Here is a 23,116-nt window from a genome sequence, read left to right on the forward strand (position 1 = left end):
CTGTCAGAATATTCAATATTTTCTCTAACAATTAAGAAATTATTTTGCTGCTATTTTTTCCTCTTGCTATAATCAAACTGATAAGCTGGCTAGGAAAAACATATGTGATCATATGATACTGTTTCATAATAGCTGAACCATTTCCAGCTGCACTAGTGCAGGTGGCTTGGAGAAGTAACAGAAGCAGTATGTGCTTCTCTTAAAATTAAATTTCCTAGAGATCTACTTAGTGATTAGTCATAATCTAACAAATAATATAATCTAATTGTATTAATGAATGGTAGGTAAGTCATGGTGTAACTTGCTTTTCAAGCACTGAGAATTGCTCAGACCAAGTGATAGTAGGGGAATAAAGAGGTATACAACTGAGATTATGCCAAACATTACTTCCAAAGTAGAAGCAAGGGAGAGAAGTTTGAGAAACATGGACCTCCACAGGTTCCATTAAGGGAAAGGACAGGTCCAAGAGGAGAACATTACTTTTCTATAGACACAGAAGATTCTGGTATGTCTTTCATCACAGCTGATAATGAAGAAAGGAGAGAGGTGACTGCAGAGGATGAGATCTAGAACAAAAGAATGAGTGGGCAAGAAGTCCTTCTAAAGACTGGGGCTTCTTCCTAAAATACTTTTTGCTGTACTATATCAGAAAGTCTTGCTTACTTGGAGCTATCATTTCACTTAAAAAAAGATACTTCCTATAATGTAACAAATGTACACTGGGTATCCTGCTGCAGAAGAGGTGGAGACAAGGCACTGTAGTTTTGTCATGTGATAAAATAGGCTGTAAGTAAAGGTATGGTACCTTGTCAATGCTTTCAAATTAAAAATTAACACCTATTCAAATGAAACTGTATTCAAAGAAGTCAGAATTTGCCCTCTTATTTCATGCAGAACAAGCTATCCCCCACCCCTTCCTTATAAGACAGTGCTTACCTGAAAGCAGTTAATTGCTTGTGAAAGATACGAAACTTTAATAGCTGCCTCTGGCTGAGCCCTGTGTCTTATCTCAGAAGGTAGTTAATCTTGCTGTGATTGCATTTGCTTGAACAATGTAATCAAATGAAGGAACAATGCGCACAAACCCAGTTTCATTGTTTACTGTTCAATAGACTGTATTAGACTGTAAAACGGATTCTGTAGTAGTTCACTAAGTACCACCAAAGCTCCCCTTAACTTAATGCTATTTGTTAAAAGAAAATACCTCCATTCTCCTTATCTAGCTTCTAAAACCAGAATGATGCTATTTTAGAACTAGTTTACAAATAACCAGGTCAATATCTATTTAACAAAACAGCTGTATCTATGAAATAGCTCCTATATAGTTACATTCTTCTAGCACTGGGCATGGACCCTTTTTAAACTGTTGGTTATTTTTCAGAGTAAGTGTAGGCTTTTCCAAACGATTGGAATTCAACTAGTGCATTATATGCAGCAACATGCAGTAATATGCCTTTACTCTGGGGGGGAAAACCATGTTTCCTTGTTTCCATCTTATCATTAAGTAATGTCATCCTCTGCAATGGAGGCTTCCTTCATTAGCTAACAAAAAGTCCCTAAGTCTGTGCCAAATATTGCAGTGAAAGCTTTTTAAAAGTCTTGTTACAAAGTTTGTGTACTTGTTAGCTTGCTGGGTGTGCAAAGAACTCTTGAACACAAAATTAGATTGGGACTTGCAGATAGGAAACTCTGAATTACTCCAGGCAATGACAGTTAGACTCCCAGAGATTAGTTTGCTGCAGATATGGTCCACCGCTTCCCTGTTAAGAAAAATAGCTTGCTTTTGTGCTTTTCCAATTTCCTACAAAACTAAGTATTTATTCTTCTACAGAGACTGAAAGATATCAAAATGAAGAAAGGATAAGAGAGAGGAATGAATGAGAGATACCACTTGGGAGAAAGGAAAGAAGAAATGAAGGATGGGAGGAAAATGAAAGAACAATAAGTTGGGTGGGAATGAGAAAGAACTCAGTAAGGTGAAAAAGGTAAGAAAAGAAATTACTTCATCACTAAGGCAATATTTATAGTGCGACAAGAACAGCATAAGTTGGGTAAATGAACTGTTGCTTGAACTCTCAAGCTTTCACAGAACACTACTTAAATAATTCCAAGTGTAATTTTTTGAGGCCATCCTACTGTTAATTTCTTCCAGTTATACTCACAATTTCTTTTCAACAGGACTCCAACCCTTGGGATGACATCTTCTGAACTGGTAGATTGGTATGAATGATACCATATAAAGTGATTCTTCTCTTCATATACTAACTCCTGAAAGAACACACCCCCCTCCAACGCCTACCGTTATGGGATTTAACACGTGTGTTCAGGGATGGCTGCAGCTCTCATGACTAAGAACTCACCTGATAGTTTTTGCTTTTACAGGAGCATGCTTTAGTCCAGTTCAGTGGACGATAGCCGGACCTCTAGGGTTTGAGTGCTGTAAATTATTCACTCGTTTAGCAAGGATCTATGTTAGTCAGTGAAATGGGCACATCAATACTTTCCTAACCAGCAAAGGGGCTGTTAAAACTAACCATGCCTTAATCTACCACACACATAAACACCATTAAAATCAATATGACTTAGCATATGCTTTAGTTTTAGTTACCATAAGCTCCATGTCCTTATCAGGTTTGATAGAGGTTAAGTGATACCAGTTATATTAAGTTATCACACTGGCTCTTACAGACCTTCTGCTATCTTATTTTATACCTTTTTATCTATAAACACTTCTGGAAACTTGCCCAGTTTTCAGAAACCAGTTTTGTTAATAGAATTTGCTTTAGAAGTGAATTTAACCTCATTTGTTATTTCCAGTTAGAGCTCACACTCAGTTTTTTAACCTACCTCTCAAGGAAACAGCAACTTCTAGGCACAAACAAAGAAAAGAAAGGGACCAAAGGGATAAAACAAAGGAAAGCAAACTAGGAGTGAGGCCTGAAGTTACCAAATCTCCTTTAGAGTGAGAAGGAAAGTAATATGATCAGCATTTGTGTTAACTTTTGGAGCTCTCAAATGTCTGCTTGTTGCTTTTAAAAATATTTCATACAGAATTTCAATTTTTTTTTTTTTTTTTTTTTTTGAAAACACAGAAAACTATCTTAGAAGTTTTTCCCCCTTCATGGGTGGTGGGAATGAGAAAGATACCTCCTCCCATTCTGTTTCTATGCTACTCATTAATAGGGATATCTGTCTTTTGGTGAGCAGAGCCTGGAAGGGACCTTTTGCACCTGCCTTGGACATTCAAAGGCCATTCCTGTCTAAGTACAGCTGCTCTTCCAGAGGAGTCCCTTCTTTGAACAGATGATTGCTGTAACATACTTGCTTTACAAATTTGTAATCCTCTCACATAAATGTTATGCCAGAACCATTAGCAAGATCAACATATTTGGTGTCAGTAGATATTCCTTATAAAAAATACATTTGATCTGACTTATTAGTCTTATCACGGCCCTTGCAGCTTTTTCCATTCTGTTTAAAGAATAAGAAAAAATCTGCAACAAAACATTCCTGTAATGGAACAGCCTTTTATTGTCTAGATTCAACAGATAATTATTTGGCTCTTTATCTAGCTAAAGGGAAAGGCTGCAAGATGGCATAGTCACTATATTTCATTCTTTCCCACATCATTAACTTCTGGTGCTAGTTACACCTTTGCTAAAAAATTTCTAAATAGTTGTCCCTTAGCAAAAGACAGTTCAACTAGGTATTTTTCCAGTAATTTTAGTGATGTAATCCTGAAAAAGTCTGAATATCTGCATTCTTTGACAACATTTTTGAAATAAACATATTTTTAGTTTAGAAGCTTCATGCAAAAATGGTGAAAGGTACCTATCAAAAGACTTATTTTGACTTTTCTTGGCATGCAAAAAATCAGAATTTATGCTTTTCATATCACTTGAAGATATAATACCAGTTTTTGCACAGGCAAGATTATCCATTCTCTGACTAGCTCTAATGTTAATGTTCATGCAGATTACTTTTAGGAGGTAAGCTTCCTACACACCACTAATGACTTTTCAGATCCATTAGTCTGTTATGTATTATTGATTTCAAGCATTACTGATTAATACTGTAAGTAGATTTATTTCTGCTCCTAGAGAGTAAAGGATTGGCACCTCTTGTTACTGTTGTCAGATGAATGGTATGTTGCTGCTTGCTTTAGTCAGTTCCTTGATATGTCTCCTTCCCTTCCTCTGCTCTTGTCTGTCTCCTGTGCCACTGTATTGTTCTCCCCTTTACTATGCTTTTCTAATACTCGGTTAAATGTTAGGTGCTTTCCATCCGCCTTCTATGTAAGAGGAATTTGCACTAAACTTTGGAAAGTACAAATTAGTACAAAAATGGAAAACTCATGCATGTGCAGCAGTGTTTTTCCAAAGGTAACAGAGTGGTGTTTCATGTTCATTGCTCCTTCCAGAGCTTGACCCTGCCGGTGGCCACAAGCTGCTCTGCCCCTGGCTGCTACTGCTCTCCAGGGACCACAGTCTGCTGCTGGCACTGTGGAGGCTCCTCCATCACTGCAACAGCTCCTCATCCCACCACTTGCAGGTTCCAGATTCTTTGTGGTGCGCAGGTATGTGGGTTTACTTAGTACTGGATTTCTCATGTTTCATTCAGGGCAGTAGGGTGCACTCTGGGTTTGTGACTAAGTCCCATACAACCAGATCCAGCTCTTCAATCTCTTGAATTCAAAGGCTACAGACTCCATCTCTTTTTATGTTTTTAACTAGTAACTTATACATTGTACATGTTCCTCTAGCTATCATCTCCTATTCTGCACTTTGTATGTTGAATACATATACTTCAGTCATTAGGACCTCTGTTCAGTACAGATTATATATCTTTGGTTATTTTCTGCATGCTATTCTACAGGTGTCTGACAGCTTATGTCTTTGGTAGAGCACAGACATTTTGCTCAATGTAGTATTTAACTCATCACCTGCACTTTCAAGTCCCTCACTATTTTTGTCACACAGCTATAATAATTAGACTTCGTATTAGGCTGTCAGCACTGATAATCTACACCATATTTCAAGGCCAGTTTTTTTAAGTACTTAAGTGTTATTTTGGGGAAAATCTTACTTAATACCAGGTTATCAAACGTCTGTGGCCTGTTGCGACAGGACAAGGGGGGAATGGCTTTAAACTGAAGGGGGGAATATTCAGACTAGATCTAAGGAAGAAATGTTTTACACTGAGGGTGGTGAAACACTGGCCCAGGTTGCCCAGAGAGGTGGTGGATGCCCCATCCCTGGAAACATTCCAGGTCAGGCTGGACGGGGCTCTGAGCAACCTGATCTAGTTGAAGATGTCCCTGCCCAGGGCAGGGGGGTTGGACTAGATGACCTTTAGAGGTCCCTTCCAACCCAAACTATTCTATGATGCTATGATTCTAAGTTAATTCTCAAACATGAGGATGTGCCACCTCCATCAGCTGTGGGACAGAGCGATACAAAGATCACGTGCCTATGTAAATCAAGGCTTGGGACTTTGATATAAAAGATAGTGCAGGTGGTTGTAAAAGAAGAGTTATAGAATAGAAGTTTTAAATGTACCTGGTTCCACGTGTCTGGGTGGTGTTTTTCTGTTAAACCTTGTCACCTAATAGCCATTATTTTTCTTCAGGGAGACCCAGAGCCAAGCACTCCGTACAAAGTAGAGCAGAAAGTTCCTCAGGTGGGGACAGGTTGTTAAAAAGGTTTTCTTGGTAATGTCTGTGAAGGAAGAAGATTGAAATTAAATCAACTCAGTAGTACCTATCTTTTGGCAAACAAATCAGTCAGTGTAAAGTTGTATCCTTATTTAAACAGTGTCAATCTCCTGCCTCATACAATGCTAATTCATTCTTCCCTTGGCACTAATACCTTATCTTTTCACTCATCACCTAATGATAGTACATTACATAACAGAAGGGGGAGAGTGGTTATTATCTGATTTCTGTTAGCATTAACTTTTTCCCCTTGTTGGTTATCTCCCCAGCTCCTGGACCTTGCAAGAGATTTCAGAATACACAGGACATTTAGGCACCCTCTTACCTCTGGGAAACTCAAGTATGAAATTGTCCTCCCTGTCTCCTGCTAAAGATAGACTCATTTTGACCATGAATGGGGGATATACAGTTAAAAACCAGGAGTACCTCTGACAATTTAAGGGCTTCTATGACAAATGATCTGTTTGTTGCACATTTGTTTACTAATAACATACACCACGTCAGAACTGCACTGCCAGTTATGGCACAGGTCATTTTGTTCCTCCCTAATACCTAGCCTGGCTTAACCCCTGCAAGTTAATCAACCTCATTCTTTAGCTCCAGCAGTAGAAGCTCTTGTTTTTAGGCTCAGCAACACCACACTCCTATAGATAAACAACTGATATAAGTCATCACAGAAGCCTGAAAACAGAGGATTGAAAGCAAGGAACTTTTTCAAATGACACAATGCAATGGCTCCGTATTTGCATTAATACTGTTATTTACTGGAACTGTTTGGAAATTATTTCACTAGCTCCAGCACTGCTGATTTTTACTAGTTTTTCTTGCAGACATGAAGACTCTTTAAGATTACTTTAGGAATGGATGCAGTAATTTTCCTGCATTATCTATCGCTACAGTAGTAAGTACCTTACAGTTTATTTTTGCTGGCACTCTCCCCAAGACTTTGAGGTTTTTAGGTATTTAAGGAGAGATTTGGTTTTTAACGTAGCATTCTATTACACTGTCTCCCAAAAAGAAATCTCTTTCAATACACAGAGCACAGTCTCCTGTATGGTTTGAATGTACAACATTTTAGTAATAGAGTCTACTGTTGAAGAGGTGTGTGAGGTAGTCCAAATACTAATGGAAAGCTCAAGACTAATTCAAAGTCCTGTTTCTTGGGTCCACCAGTACTAGTGAACAGAAAAAGTAAAGATGTTAAAAAAAGCCAGACCACAGCATAATGAATTTTTTTCCCATGTGCTGTATTTCTCCCATAGCTATGTCCTGAGGGTGGATTCAACTCAGCTAAGCTTAGCAAGAGTTTTACACCTTGTTTCTGCTAGTCATCTATGCCCTCTCTGTAGTGTGGAGACAGATAGGCAGCCCTAGAGGGTGGCTTGTTCTGGATAATCATCTTCGACACCTATCTCAGAAGGGGAGGAGTTGGGATGGAGGTGTTTAAAGAGAGCACACAGATAGTTCAGAAGAGACAAATAAGTTTTCAATGGCTGAGACTATTTAAGATGAATACCCACTTTCCTAAGGTCTACATTATCTCTGCATAAAAATTTCCTGTCAGTCACAAGAATTTTGTCCTTTGTGATTATAATTATTTTTACAATGCCAGGAAGCTGTTGCAGGAGCCCTAGGAGATGTCCAAACATTTGTCATTTATCCTTAATGTGGATACAGATTCTTTTGGCCTGAGAGCTGATTTTTCTGGAACTTCCAGTGGATATGCTCCATAGTATCAGATATTAGCATTTGTGCTGGTCCCAGCTGGAGACTTACTCTTCCATGGAATAAGACAGACGAAAATGAAACCATGTGAAAGCTTCATATGAGCTAGGTAAATGTTTGCCTCTTTACAGCTTGCAGACAAGCTTAAAACTGAAAAAGCAGTATTTGGCAGACAATACTTTCTTACAATACAGAGGTCAGTTATGTCAAAAGGATATAAATTATTTAATTTGCAGAAGACTTCAAATTTGCTGACAATAATAGAAAAGTAAAATAGGACAGAGGGGAAAAAATATTTTTAAATCTGACTACAACAACTTCAGAGATTGAGAAAGCACTATTTTGTGTAACATATATTACTTTTCCTGTTGCTTTTCTTTTGCTTAATACAAACTGTTTAACATATTGCAAAGAAATAAAGCATCATCTAGGCTTGGTGAGAAATTGCCCAAGTTACAGCTCAAAACCCTCTAGTATTATTCCAAATTTGTATTTAGAGCACCACCGTTTTCTCAAAAGATACTTTACCTGGAGACCACTTCAGTCTCAACACAGTACTTTGCTTCTGAAATTCAGTAAAGGGGAAATGAGAAATTCACATTATAGCTGACAAATAATGTTCTTTACTCCAATTTGTTGAAAAAGAACAGATGAAATGTCAGCTTTTCTGTACCTGCTTCTTGTTTAGGAAAAGCTGTAAACTGTTCAAACCTCTGGCAAAACATGGCAAACATCTGTTGTAAACAAAAATCTTTGGTAGAATTCTAGATACTGCAGTCTAGCCTGAAGTAAGGTTTCTGCCTTAACCCTCCAATGCAGAAAATATTCTGAACAGTTGGACTATTGTGTAATTGAAGACCTGTGACTGTTTCCTGAAGAAAGACAAAGAAGGAACTTGGCTTCTTTGTCCCGTTCAATCAAGACAAAAGCATCAGATGCTGAAGAGGAGAAATAGTTCAGAGAAGGATGAAAGGCTTGGGAAGGTAATCACTTTCACAGCCAGGGCTGCATGGAGAAGTCCAAACTGCCAGGCTGACGTGCTCCTCGTCTGCAGGAACCCAGGTGCTGCAGGGAGGACCACCCGCCTGAAATTCAGGTTCAGTTTGACAGTGAACACAGTTTAAGTGCTGATCTGCACATAAATTGTCACAAGAATAATTACACTGCTCTTACTTTACATCTCTTGCTATGCAAGTCCAAAATGTGGATACTCTTACTTTTTTTGTCTTAAAATAGTGAATCTTAAATCAATATCATGCTATAGTTATTGCATTGTCTTCAGCTGAAGAGGGACACCCATGCTTCCAAGAACATCTGCACATCGTGTCAAGTGGCAAAAGGCTTCAGTTAAAGCAGACGTTGTTATTTTGATGGAAGTAATGTAAATGAGCACCATATGCCCTGAAAGCACACAGAAGTTTCATGGCTATTTCCTTAGCGTCATAGGAGTTTCCTTGGGCAGCCAACAATCTTCTTGTTCCAGAATAACATACCACAGCCAACATAATCACATACATTTTTGCTGACATCAACCAAATAAATTTCTAGTAGAACTGCTTAGTAATAAAAACTATAAAAATACATGCATATGTACTTCTTTATATAGAGGAGGAGAGGAATTGCTATTGACTATAGAACATCAAGAAAGACACTACCCATAACTAAGATTATTAATTTTATCAATTAGCATTTATTTTAACTAGTCTTACTTCTGTCAGATGGACAAAATTTATGAGTTTAAAATTGGATTTTATTTACAGGTGTGGGGGGAAAAAGGTGCTTCCATTGTGATTTCTCAAGTACCAGAACAGGGAAACAACTTGCAAATGGCTGAACAAAGAAAATAACCTATTTAATTTGATTTTTAGTATATTTTTATTTCAATAAAGGAGGTATTAGTATACAGGAATATTATGGGGAAAAATATACTTTGGTTACCATTTGTTCATGTCTACAAAGTCAACAAGTTATAACCGAATCAAATTCTGAGTTATATTATTCCAAAAGTATTAAATGAGTTCGTAGTCTGTGAATGAATATCCACACGGCTAACTCCTCAGGTCAGCATTCACTTTTGGGTTAGGTTCTTTGTGATAGGAGAGAGAATTTTCAGACTTTCATCTCCCTAAGATATGGGTTTTTTTTCCCTGAAGCTGCATTCTCAGCTCGTCAGAGCGCGGCGCTGTTGTTTTCAGATGATTTTTGACCCCTGCTATGTTCTTGCTGTTCTGGCTAATAGACCCCGATCAACAAGGAAGAATTCACCTTCCTTCCTACAGTCAGAGTCACAGAATAGCTGAGGTTTGACAGTGCTTCTTTAGATCATCTAGTCCACCCCCCTGCTCGAGCAAGGTCAGCTACAGCAGGTTGCTCAGGACTGCGTCCAGGCAGCTTTTGAATATCTCTGAAGATGGAGAGTCCGTAACCTCTCTGGGCAACCTGTCTCAATCTTTGACCACCTTCACAGTAAAAAAGTGTTTTCTTGTGTTCAGATGGAAGTTACTGGTTTTAAATTTGTGCCCTTTGCCTCTTGTCCTGTCTATGTTATTCTTTGTATTAAAGCAAAAAGATTTTCATTGTACAATATTTGTTCTGATACTGACTTTATCTCAGTAACAGCTGCACTAAACAATCAAATGCCTTCAACCAAGTTAAATCTAGTTCTTCAGAAGCATTAGGTTAGTATAGTTTTATAATAATGTGACTATCAACACAAATACTCAGGTGAAATCTTGTGGGAAAATGGCGTGTTTATTCAGACATATGGTAAAGGTGTCTGTTTCTTTGACTTCCAGTAGCAGCTAGAAATATGAATTACAGGCTTTTTTGGTACTCAGTCCTGCCCAGTCACTAGAATGTCATAGGGAAAATCTTTTACAACGCTTATTTTTCAAACATATTTATAGCTAGGAAAAATAAAAAAACTCTGTTAAAAGAGCATTTTTATGCCACAGTTATCATTATATTTCATAATGTAAATTGCTAACAGGAGTATTGATATCTGAAGTCCTTTTAATAGTACAGAGCCAGCATGATCAAGGAAAACTGCTGAGTTTCCTCTTGGCTCATACATCATTATAAAGTTGTTAGCTACATGTGACTGAGAACTGTTATTTCTAGAGAAATGGTAGAAACCTTAAATAATCCAGCTCAGTTGCTGAATTGCAGATATAATTTGTAAGACCCAACTGAAACGAAGTACTTCTGTATTTGTAAAACCTAGAACTGATGACAGGCAGCAAAATGTACCATCACTGGGGTATGGAGTGTCTGCCATTCCATAGTAAAGCTGGAATTTTCCTTTTTCAAAATTTTTGCCCAAGTCTCGTAAAGCCCTGCTTTCCAGTTCCCAATTCTTTTGTTGAAACGCAAACCTTTATTCTTATCGTGGGCCAAATGGTTTGTGCTTTACCCTGTTTGTCACACACATTGCCTACTATTGTATTTAATGTGCCTCACAGAAGCGGGCCTAAGTTCAGTGGAGAAACAATTCATTATGACACTGGAAAATCAGCTGCAAATGATATCTATGGGCTGGATTACAGCTGCACCTCTCCTTTGTTTCTCCACATGACACACACTTTGTTTTTAATGACGGTACTCCTGTGTTTTATGTTTCTGGTGTAGTTTCATGAATTTGGGGGAGAGATGCTGTCAAGTCAAGAAAACATGCCATTATTTCTGTTGGTACTTTGCTGTAGCTGTTACGGTATAAAGACAGGCTGTGCAAGCGCTGTAGGTAAATATCTTTCATGAGATGAACTGGCATAATTGGAAAAATTAGATAGTTTTCAGACACACAGATTAATGTATGGTAACAAGTTGGCAGGGCAGGTAAAAGCAGCAGCTTTCAAAACTAAAAACAAATTGCAAATAATTCCTCGGAGTTTAGTTAGATAAGTACCCTGTACAAAAGACCATCTGTGTATTTGAGTCCTACATACACGTTCAGAAAAGTGCATCGAGTGACCTCACAACAAGTATATAGGTGAAATTCCAGAACCAGTGCTCCAAAATGCACTTTCACAGGTGATCATTAAAGAACTAAAATACCCAGCTCGCTGTGGGTGAATATTTCTCATAGAATGATCTCTAATATGACCTCTCAATACTGATCATTAAGCAAAACTTGCAAAACACCTTCCAGTTTGGAAGCATATATATTCATAACTCTACTGGTTACCAAAAATTAAGAACTCGGCTCCAGTGGAATGGTTGGAGAATGCACAACAGTTGCTCTTTTTAAAGTCTCCCCTCCATTATTTTTCTGCCCTTAGTGAATCATGAAGAGCCTTTTACTGCAGTAATGTCTTATGAGCGGAGGTAAGAAATTCAGTAGAAGCACCATCAAAGTACTGCAAGAAAAGCCTGAGAAATAGCAGTGATTAGAAACTATTCCCAACATAGCAAATGTTAATGTTGCATTACTTTGTTAGATTTCTGGTTTTATTAAAGTTCTCAGTTCTTAAAGCCTAATTCTTATACAAAAACCAAGTTCCTAAATCTTCAGCTAGTCATTCTGGGTGCTTCAGTTGCAGGCACTTCTCTGGAATGCGAATCTCAGAGTTCTGATCATCGAGCCTTGAAAATCAGAGCTCTTAATGAGGCTATTTAGGATTTTTATTTTATTTTTAAGAAGATGTTGCATTAAAATCTGTGAACCAAAAATTCATTTTAAGAGGAATGATTTCTCTTCCAATCATTAGGAGAAAGGAGGGAAAGGGAGCTTGTATCTCAGCTGGTTTGTTCTGGCAGCTTTTTTGAAAGGCACTTGCCTATCATGAAGAGAGTTGCTGAGCTGAGATGAAAACTGGCTTTGTAGTATGACTGTGTTTTAAATTATACAAAGCTTTCCAAGAGAGGCTGTGTTAGCTTTTAGATTTCTGTGCTTGTGCTCAAGCTAAAGAGTAATTTGGCATGGACCAAAATAACTTCATGGTTCAGACTGCAGCCTTTATTTTCCCTGACTTTTATGTTGACAACTTGAAACTACATTCTCACTTACATCCAGAGTCCTTTTAGAAACCCGCAAAAGCCCCATCAATGTTTGATTTAGATCACTGAAATATGGTTTGAGAGGCACAGATTTGCCGAGCTGCATACTGTTGGAGGCTGAAAGAGTATTCTAGAGAAATCTCACCATATTCTTGCACTCTTTCCTGGCTGGCATGCTGCTTTTAGCCACTGGATGTTGGGTTAGACAGACCTTTGCACTGACTCAGAATGGCCATTCTCATACTCTTCTGTTCTTAGATATACTTATTAAATACCAACATCTTTCTCTAATGCAACAGATAATTTAAAATAACAAATAAATAAATAATCCCTCATGAGATCTCTTGCTCTAAACTTCCAAAATGTCAGAAAATTCTAAATCCAAATTTAAGATCCTAAATAAATGGCCGCATGGTAAATAGGTATTCAGGGTGACATCAGTGCAGGGTAGTAAGACTCTGTATTTGAGAAAATGTGCTCATTTATTAAGAATTTAATTTAGCAGAAAGAATTTAGTAGTGAGAATTTAATAAGAATTTGAGACTCAGGGTCTGTCAAGGACCTGAGTGCACTAATAGGCTTTAATTGCCCTGACCAGCCCCACCTGACAGCCCCATCAACCCCCTCTACCCGTGGGGCCAGGGGCTGCATTTAAGCTTCGGCCTGGCCCTGCACTCCCTTCCTGAGCCTACCGCAGCTAGGCCTGTACCTAGCCACGGACCTCACTGATCTGGCCCTGAGTACTGTCACGGACCCTGACTTGCTGCCTTTTGCTCCCAGCTTTGCCTCAGACCTGCCTCGCTGGCATGGACTTGCCCAATAGCCCAGCCTCTCAGCTGATCCTGGCTACCACCCCCGGGTCTGCCTGGCTCACCTCACTCGTATGCTGTGGGATGGTGCCCTGGCTCGTGAGGCTCCTGCCCGTCTGGTTTATTGTTATTCTCTGCTTCCTGGCCCCTGCAGAGCAGCTGGCCTTTGCTGTTCCCCAACATAGTCTAACACTCACGTCCTAATCTTAAATTCTTGCTTTTCTTTATTCTTAGTTAAATTTTTGTTTGTTTGCTTTAGTGTTTGAGCACCGGACTGTTTAATCATCTTAAAACATGCCCAGGAAAAAAGAAATGCTACTTTTTCTGCTCTACAGGTATTGAACTGGAGTTGCGGTGGAACCAAGTCACTTGTTAAACCACCAAGAAGCTCCTCTGGAGAATGAGGTCACATAGTGTTCAAATCAGCAGACTGAATGGAAAAAAACCCTCCACTGTTTTCCCACTGTAAAGCAGCTCTGGAAGGCTTGTCCAGAAACTGGAGTCTGTCAGGTAACAAGCATTGCTAGGAAGGGAACGTGCTTTGGAAACTCATTCTGTGGCAGAATCTTCCTTGGGCAATTTATACTAGCTTTGCAGTTGCTTTGTAATGGGGCGCTCAGATCCTCAAGCGGTAAGAGCTGAGTTGGTAGAGCCATGTTGACTTATGCTGTCTGAGGAGTAGATCCATGATAAAAGTACAAAACTGCTTAATTCTGCAAGGGTGATTAGATCTGGAAGCTTATTGTATGTTCTGTGGAATATCTATTTTGGTGCACTGTAAAATTGAGTCCTAACAGGTATGCTGTTCCTTAAATGTGAAATGTTTATGCTCAGAAAATAGGTTTGAGTTTCTTTGGTATCTAACTTCAGAATGCTGCCACAAGTTTATTTTTCTATTGTTTTTATTGAGTAACTGTCGTGGTTTAACCTCAGTTGGCAACTGTACAGTAACCAACATGATTGTTCTTGACTTGCTGTCTGCAAGACACTAGAGCACATTGAGATCACTGCAATTGTTTGATGATGGTAACTAGTTCTGATTGCTGCACAAGGACATTTCTTTGTGAACTGCAAAATAAACAGCCCTGTTCTCTCACTTTAAAAGAAATCCAAGAAAGTAACTCTACCACAAGTCAATGAATTTGAAAACAAAAAGACTGAGTAGACTCTTAAGTATGCCCATAGTCAGCAATATAATAGCAACTGTTTGTACTGATTGCATGGCTAGGATTTTTTGAACTTACCTTCACTTAAATTTGTGAAGACAGAAGTGACTGTATTTCTCATTACCTCTTCTCCCTGACAATTAGTTACTATAAATAAACAAACACTGAAAAAATGTAGCATTTTCACCTCTTGTGTCAAAGTCAACAGCAATGCATTTGTTTAGTAAAATATTCTTTATGTAGTAAGGGCAAAGGCTTAATGTTTTGGCTGGGTAGAGTTTTTTTGGGGGGGAGCAAGGAGAGGATAAGAAGTTTACTCTTAGTAAATTACATTTTGTTAATAAATGCTGCAAAAAGGGGTAAAAACACACAAAGAAAATGTTTTTGTAATCAGGGAAAAATGCCTCTAAATGTCCGTTCTTTATCGAGGTGTTCTGCAGTCTTAAGTCCCATTACTGTAACTCTGCTTAGAAAAGAGCACATTGATTTTCTTACTAGGAAAAGAAGTAGCTGAATCATTCACTCAGAAGTGAGATAAGGCTTGTCTAAATCTGATGTCCCTCATCATGGGATCCACTTGTTTATTATACAGAGAGAGGTCAGTCATTTCCTACTGGTGACATTCTTCAGTTTCAGTTTGTACAAGAAGGAAACTGTATGGTGGTGTGCAAAATAGCTCAACTGCTTTGGGGAATCAGGCCCAGAAATTAAGTCCATATTCAAGGGTGCATGTTTTTAATGTGTTTTGGTGTTTCAAGCATATTTGTAGCCATCTAGAAAGAGCGGAAAGAATACAGTGCCCAGCTTTTCCAACCACATATATGAATTTCAGGATGTTCTTTCAGTGAAAAATTCTTACGGTAAGTAGAGATGACACATTTGTCTATGTTTGTCTGCTGTGCCGCAAAATTACTACCCAACTATGTTTTCATATTTGCAGCATCATCTGCAAGTCATGAACAGGAATGCCAGTTCTGTAGGAAGCAGGCAGAATTATAAAAGCAGAGTAAAGTGGGAAATAATAGTTTGGCTTTCTGAGGATCAGTGCCAGTGTTTTTTATCACTTTAGTTCATATAGGTTTGCTTTTGAGATGTTTGTTTATTTGGAAAGCTTTCTGTTTTGCTTTTTAAACTCTGAAAACAATCATCAAACAGAAGTCCGCATTTTTATTAAAACAAAACCCTGAGCTTCGACTGACTTTTTATTGTAACCATATTGAACTACTTACCAATTCATCACCAAAAAATTAAGCAGAGTATATTTGTTAAGGAAACTCATGACACTACCAGAGAATAGAAGCCCACAATGTTTTCATTACTTCCATGCCTAGAAATGTTAGGCAAGTCAAAGCATTATACCAGCACAGAAAAAAAAGTCTCTGCTCCAAAGAGCTTGTTATCGAAGTATAGGGAGACGAGAAATGGAGGCATACTGGCAGGAAAGTAGCAGGTAACAGTAAGACAATATAGGTCAGTGCTGACAATACAGCCAGCAGGCTCTGCGTGCCTGCAGCCTAGCTATTGTCAATGTCTCTTGTTGGCACTGCCACCAGCACAAGAAACTGCATGAAGACAAGCAAATCGTGCATGTTGGAAACTGTGTTCAGTGAATGATGGAAATGAGCGTCACTGGCTGACAGGATGTGAGAGCTGGCAAGGCAATGCTGTCTGAAAGATGATAGGTAAGCTGGAGATAGATAATCCATCAAGGCCCTTGGAAGTGAAGACCAGCAATATGCATCTGATTTAATAGAAAAGGGGGGGGTCAAAGAGGGAGATGCATGGCAATAACAGTCAAAGCAATGGGCTGGGAGAGGACAGGATCAAGATGAAAAGGGCTCAGACTGAGCTGGACATAGCCACACTGGCACACTTGCACCCTGTCTGCAGCCGTGTGATAATTGCCCTGTACGTTCCATTAATTAAGGTTGGAGAAAAAGGATGTCATAGCAACTGAAACAGAAGTCCGTGAGGATCCAGAGGAGGCATTTAGTACAGTAGGTATTAATAAAGGCCACATTACAGAGTTAAGCAAAGAAGAATCTCTGTTCACTTAGAGGCCTCGTGAACACTTGGGAAATCAGAGTCCAAGGTGACGACAGGATGGATGATAAGCCTAGCAGAAGAGTTTATAAAGAAATGGGCGTATGGATTTACACTTCTGTACATTGAGAAGCTCTGATTATAGAACTGCATATGGCTTTACACTTCTGTACATTACATTGAGAAGCTCTGATTATAGAACTGCGGTGGATTCTCTTCCAGCTTAAGCATTAGGTCTGTTTGATTTTGGACTTTGTGTGAAAGGTTTCAAGTTGCAGCAGGGAGAAACTCCTCACAGTGTGTCTGTTCTCAACGGTCATGACAGAATCCTGCCCAAATCTTGAACACTGCTGTAATCTGGGCCAAATCTTGCTTCTGCTTTGGCTGCTGCTGGCCGTTTTGGTTTGGGCAGCACACTTGTCACTGAAATCTCTTACAGACCCAGCTGAAATATCCTCTGGCATTTTTAATTTGCACTCACTCTTCAGGCTGTTTTCAGAAACGATACAAATACAAGATTTTGAAAATTCAGGGATGTTAGTGAGTGGTCTGCTTCTCCCTCCTCATCCTGCCCAAATTCCTGAAAGTCCTGGGCACAGCGCAGGCTAGAACAGCAAAGCACAGGGCACCTGCAATAGCTGTGAGCTGCTGAGAGTTAAGCTGCAGTCAGTGATAAAGCTGTCTGCTTATTAGTGCAGTAACATAATTTTCTCCCACCAGTGGATTGACAGTCATGTTTTTGTTTGGGGTTTTTTTTGTGGGTTTTCTTTGTTGTTGCTGCTGTTTTGTTTTTTTTGTTTTCAGGCTAGAACAGCAAAGCACAGGGCACCTGCAATAGCTGTGAGCTGCTGAGAGTTAAGCTGCAGTCAGTGATAAAGCTGTCTGCTTATTAGTGCAGTAACATAATTTTCTCCCACCAGTGGATTGACAGTCATGTTTTTGTTTGGGGTTTTTTTTGTGGGTTTTCTTTGTTGTTGCTGCTGTTTTGTTTTTTTTGTTTTGTTTTTTTACACAAAATTGACAGTCATGTTTTTGTTTGGGGTTTTTTTTGTGGGTTTTCTTTGTTGTTGCTGCTGTTTTGTTTTTTTTGTTTTGTTTTTTTACAGAATCACTGATGGTATTTCTAGAAAGGATAGCATTTCTTTCACAGGGATGTTGTAAGACAAGACAGTATGTGCCAGGAAAAATAGTTGTATAACCATCAGGGCAGTATATGTATTCTCTGCAGATCATTTGAAGACAATAGTGTGATTACCTAAGGAGAAAGATGATAATTCTTTAATATCAAATGAGACTACACTTTGTTTACCTTCTGGTTATCATGAACTATTATTTCTCAAACCCCAGGGTTTTCATTTGGATTGCTGTGTGGGTACAAATTGCTTCTTATTGTTCCTCTTCCATTAGTATTTTCATCAGAGACCTGGCTGTCTCCATTACTGTCCTCTATCTTACCTATCAAGATATTTATGCAGCCTCTCCCCATGATAGGCTCTAGTCACCGAGTTCTTTCTATTTCAGAAGTAACTACTGCATAAGCAGATGAGATTAAAAAACAAACAAAAAACAAATGGTACCAATTGTTCTTCCTGTAAGCAGTACAAACTCTCTATTCATGCTGACCCAAACCCAGCACTGCTGTCTGTCACTGGCCACTGTGTGCACCTCTAATGGCAGTCAGTACTTGACTGGGGGAAAATGCTTGATAAATAGAATTTTTCTGCCATTTTATTTCTCACCCCTTCTCTACCAATAATTCTTTTTTTTTTATCTGAGTCCTACCCTAGCTGGGAAATACACTATTCTGCTGTATCTCTGCGAAAGCAAATCTTTCATAATGTCTGCTTCCAGCAAAGACGACAAGGCAACTTGGAGACCACCATGTGCTGCCCCCACCTTTCAGCCCACTGCAGACTGAGCTGCCTGTGGCACAGACCTGATTTATTATGGGCAAGAGAATAGCAAGGGAATTTTCCTTTAAGTTTTGTATCTAATTATTGCCTGAAAGATGGGGAGGTTGTTCTTTCTGCAATGATACAGCAACTTTTCTATCATTTTTAAAATATGATTTGTCCCTGCCTACAGTAGGCACTAAACTGCACCAGCACAATCAGCTTTATTTCACACATGTGAGAAGGGCTGGAAAGGTGAGAGCTCTTATTTGGGAACTGGAAGTAGGGAAGCTTCCAGCTGAAATTATTTGAGGAGAGTTTGGTTAACCAGAGATCCCTGGAGAAGGGTAGGCTTTGCAGAGGGTAAGCCATAGGAGACAGGGAAGGATGAATCTGAGAGCTCAGCCCACAAAACAAGGTAACAAGCCTTTTTTGGAGGCACTGCAAATCCAGCTTGGCTGGTCTGGAGAGCTATTTGTGTGACTACTTTGTCTTCAGACTCTGTGAGGAAGGACAAGAGGGACAGAGGTGGGTTGACCTTTTCAAGCTACCTGGCCTTGAAGCCATAAGCTACTAGAGCAAGCTGGAAGCACTACTGGGGAAACTAAGGCAGAGCACCTGCTGGATTGTGTCTTGCCATAGAGTGGCAGTCTAATGCCATGTTACAGAGCTAAATTCATACTGTTGAAGAGATCACTGGTATAATCATTTCCTCTCAGTGAAAAAGACTTTTTTTTTTTGCTAAGTCTTAGAAAAAAACCTTGTGTTTGAATGGACTTTTCTAAACCATCCTTTCTGGTCTGGCCCTTCTGTACTCAGCCCAGCCCTGGGATTCTCACTCTCCAGCTGTGGGACTAAACAGCTCCGCAGTGTTACGCGCTTGTTGGCTGCACCCAGCAGTTTGTGCTTTCGCTGTTCACTGTAGATCTTGGCTACCCTATAAAATTACAACTACCTATGAAGTGAATTATTCAGTTCTACAGCTGAGCAGAAACCATGTTGATTTGATTTACTGTTTTCTATTTTGTCTATTGATTTTTGGGTAGTCCCAATAGTGTGCTCCCATAAAAGTCCATACAGAACTTTGTACTCAGTTTAACAATTTTATTTACAAAGGGTGTTCTTGCCTCCATGTCCCCTTGCCAAGTTACTCCAGGCACGAAGAACTAAATTTAATTTCTATGATTAATAGAGCACAAAGAAGATATATATTACACAACTTTCTCCCTGCTTTGTTATTTGGGGTGCCAAAATTGCAGTATGCTGTCTGGGAACAGCTAGGAAGTGGGAGAGTTCCCACCTGACAGATCTTAGCTGTTAAAAGGCAGAAAGAACACAGATGGTTGAAACCAGATTTCTGTATAAAATGAGCAACCAGTTTTCACCTGCATATCTAAGCAGATAAGTTTGTTGCAGGTATCAGTACAAAAGTAGGCTTCTGAAAACGCTTCCGAGAAATATGTTTTCAGATGTTACAGCCACTGACAAGCAATACCACACTGAATACCCAGGGCTCACAACTTCTATACAGGAGGGACTGCGTAAGGAAGCCTGCTATGGACTCAAATTTTATAGCGTGGTATTGCCTTTTGAAAGGCAGATACTGAAAATAGATAGGCTTTCAAGTGAAAAATCAAGAATTCTTCCCTCTATCCCATCACTTACAGAAAGAACTAGCGTGTTTAGAAGGCAAGCAGAGCATATTTTGAGGGTAGCATTGTTATCCCCAAGGTGTTTTACAGGGGTTATCGCTATCATTCTCCCCATCATAACAGGGGGAAAAAATCACCAACTTCCTTGCTTTGTGCATTCCTCATTTGTGGTAACTCAAATATCAGAACCGTATCTGCACTCAAAGAAGAGTGGGAGTTTACCTTTCCCATTACCGAGTAGTCTATTCCTCTCTCCTCATGCTGGTCTTGGAAACCTAGGTGATCTTTTGTAAAGTTTAAGGAAGCCCAGGTGAGCTTTCATAAATATGTCTCAGGGATATTAATGCCTGGCTGACCACACCCCTGGTCTTCTAACTCTCCTGGAGTTTCCCAACAGCAGTCTTTATCTTCTAAGCAGCAGATTACTTGTTCTTTCAGTCCACTCTGTATTCCTGCAGATGAGCTAAAACCTAATTCCACACAGAGCTCCCAGCCAAAGAAAAGGACACTGTTCCTTTTCACCCGTTGTGAAATAACTCCTATGCTTACCTGGACTTTAATTAAATTTTACCCATGCATTATCTTTCCCTTGCCCTGTTAGACAGTTTTCTCAGTTTCATGGAAGGGCCTCAGAGTCCATGGTCTTTCTGCTATTTCTGCCTGTAGTTTATAAAAAGCTATGACCAGAAGTTAATTATCAGTAGCAAGAGGTGCAGGTGAAAGTCAGGACTCTGAAACTGGGAAGGATGTTCTCACCATACCTCAAGGTGACAGAATTCAGAGAGATGAATTCTGGGCAGGTTTTCTTTTCTCCAAAAGTGACTGGAGGGCAATTCAGACCTGGGCCATAAGCCAGGTGGGCTTCTGGCGTGTTTCACACACAAAACTGTGACAGAAGTGTTTGAAAACTTTAGGATGAGCAGGATGGCTTTAGAAAGTACATGGGGTCATGAGCTGATACGTTTTCTCCATTAAGCTCCCCAGGGATACAACAGAGGTAAGCTTTTGGTGGAGAATAAACAAGGGACAGACAGAGGGCAAATTTCCCTCCAGATCCACAAGTCTAGCCTTCTGATGACTTTAAGCCTTACATGTAAAGAAAAACAATTATCGCTCAGTAAAATACTTTGAATTGTTCTCTCTGGTTTAATACTGCATATAAACCAGAAGCAAATCTGCGAGAATAAAAGTTTTGTGAATGATTTGCTATTATATGTCTTTGTCTGACTTCCCCAGCCCTAGGTACAGTGAATGAGATGCCTCATACTTCACACCTTGTGCAGTTCTAGGACATGACTCCTCTCCTTCCATGGAAGCTGAGGCATCGCACATAAAATAGGTCAGCTGAATTGCCTCTAGCAATTGGCTGCAACACAGGATCAGATAACTATAATCACATGAGAACATTTCCATTGAACTTGAACCTTAGTGTTAGGGTCCAATTTTCAGAAGTAATTTCACCTAGCTTGCAAGTGCTTAGCATTCACAAAAGCAGGCCCCAGAGGCTAAGGAAGGTTACCAAATCAATAGCCCTCTTTGGACTAGCATCCACTTCTCACTGGGGAAACTCTTTCTCTCCTTTATACTGCATATTCTTTCATAATATACTCTCAGCAGCTGCTGAACTAATCAAATTAATCTATCTGGAAAGGCATGTACAACAATGCCAAATCTAATGAAGCAAGAAGATACATAGTTTCTATAATGTCTAATTTGCTTAAAAAAAGACTACATTTATTCCATGATTTGATTCCAAACATATTATGGGCTCCCGTAAAAATGCCAAAGAATCGGATGCTTCCAGGCTAACTGGAAATGAAACATTTTCAGTGCATTGACTTGTTATTAAGATGAGAGGAAATAAGAAGGAAGAAAAACGTAATCTGTGACCCAGGGAAAAGGAAAACTTAATGTACGAGCTGTATGTAAACAGATTGAGTGTTGGCATTGCGCAAAACTAAGACATAAAGCGGAAAACTAAGAGGATTTGAGCAAAGAAAATTAGAATACCGAGTCAAAGAACACCTTTGATCTGGTATTTATGCCTGTCGTTGAAGATTATATGTCTCAAACTTTGTCTTATCATTTCAGTAACAGCAGGATGTAACTGTATGCAACTTCTTTGAACATAAAGTTCACACAAATGGGAGATCTCCCATTTCCCTCCTTTCTCTCCACTTCGATCATTAAAATGTACTTTCTGCTCTACTCCCTTGATAACCTTTATATGAAGATAGTACGAGCTTTTGCCAGTTTCATATTGTGGCTTTCTGTAATGACGTCTGCTGCCTTTTTAGTAGTAAAATGCAAAATGATCTTCCAAAAAGGTCCTGTCCCTCAAAATGTCCAACACCATTGTTTGTTGCCTCATACCTACAGTGTGCTGCATGCAAGCACCGTGTATGCAAGAACATAGAGTGATGGATGTGGAGTTCACATCAATGCCTTTCGAAGTTCATACCATTAATGCCACATCCACCATTGCCCTGATATATTCATGTGTCTGATGTCAGACGTAGAGAAGAGGGGAAGAGCACATCCTAGAAAATGACCACAGAAACTCAGACATTGTCAAAGTCAAAAATTGTCAGGTGATTAGCCGCCTCTGAGCCCAGTTCTGCCACAGCTAGTTTAAATCTGGCTTGGTTGTGTCTACCTAGCACTGCAGGGCAGGGATACTTGATGAAATCTCTCTGCCTTTCACAACAGGTCTGCTAGTAATTATTTTTAAGGTCTCACGGTTTGAGATCCTGTAGAGTCAAAGTGTCTCCTGGCTAATGTTCAGTGGCCTGGTGACACAAGGTAAACGCTACCTTCCTTAAATGACTATCAAGGAAAGGGAATCTGCAGCACTATAGGTGAGTGCCTTTGATATAGAGGCACAGCTCCTGTTCATGCAAAGAAATGCAATCCCTTTTTCCTCAATTTAAGGTTAGGTACTGCAAGTGCTAATTTAAGGAAAGGTACGTGAGAAGGGGAGTCTGCTGAGCTGAGGGAATACAGTTCCCACCGTGACTATCAGCCTTCTCACAAAGGCTTTCCAGAAACAGTTCACACCATCTATTTTTATTACCAGCTGCAATGAAGCTAATAGCTTGCATTAGGGTCATTTTGACGGTGG

The 23,116-nt window shown here is 39.5% G+C and overlaps 1 protein-coding gene across 2 annotated transcripts in view; it reads right to left on the bottom strand.

Moving 5' to 3' along the window:
• The window catches only part of WAPL (WAPL cohesin release factor), a 155,345-nt gene that overhangs the window by 97,973 nt on the left and 34,256 nt on the right, over positions 1-23,116 (bottom strand). For both annotated transcript variants that reach the window (XM_009272419.2, XM_009272398.2), the window contains exon 2: positions 5,559-5,717. The gene's annotated coding sequence lies outside the window, so the exon portion shown is untranslated. The remainder of the gene's footprint in view (positions 1-5,558; positions 5,718-23,116) is intronic.

This window comes from Aptenodytes forsteri, unplaced genomic scaffold (assembly GCF_000699145.1).
Source record: "Aptenodytes forsteri isolate BGI_AS27 unplaced genomic scaffold, ASM69914v1 Scaffold106, whole genome shotgun sequence".
NCBI lineage: Eukaryota > Metazoa > Chordata > Aves > Sphenisciformes > Spheniscidae > Aptenodytes > Aptenodytes forsteri.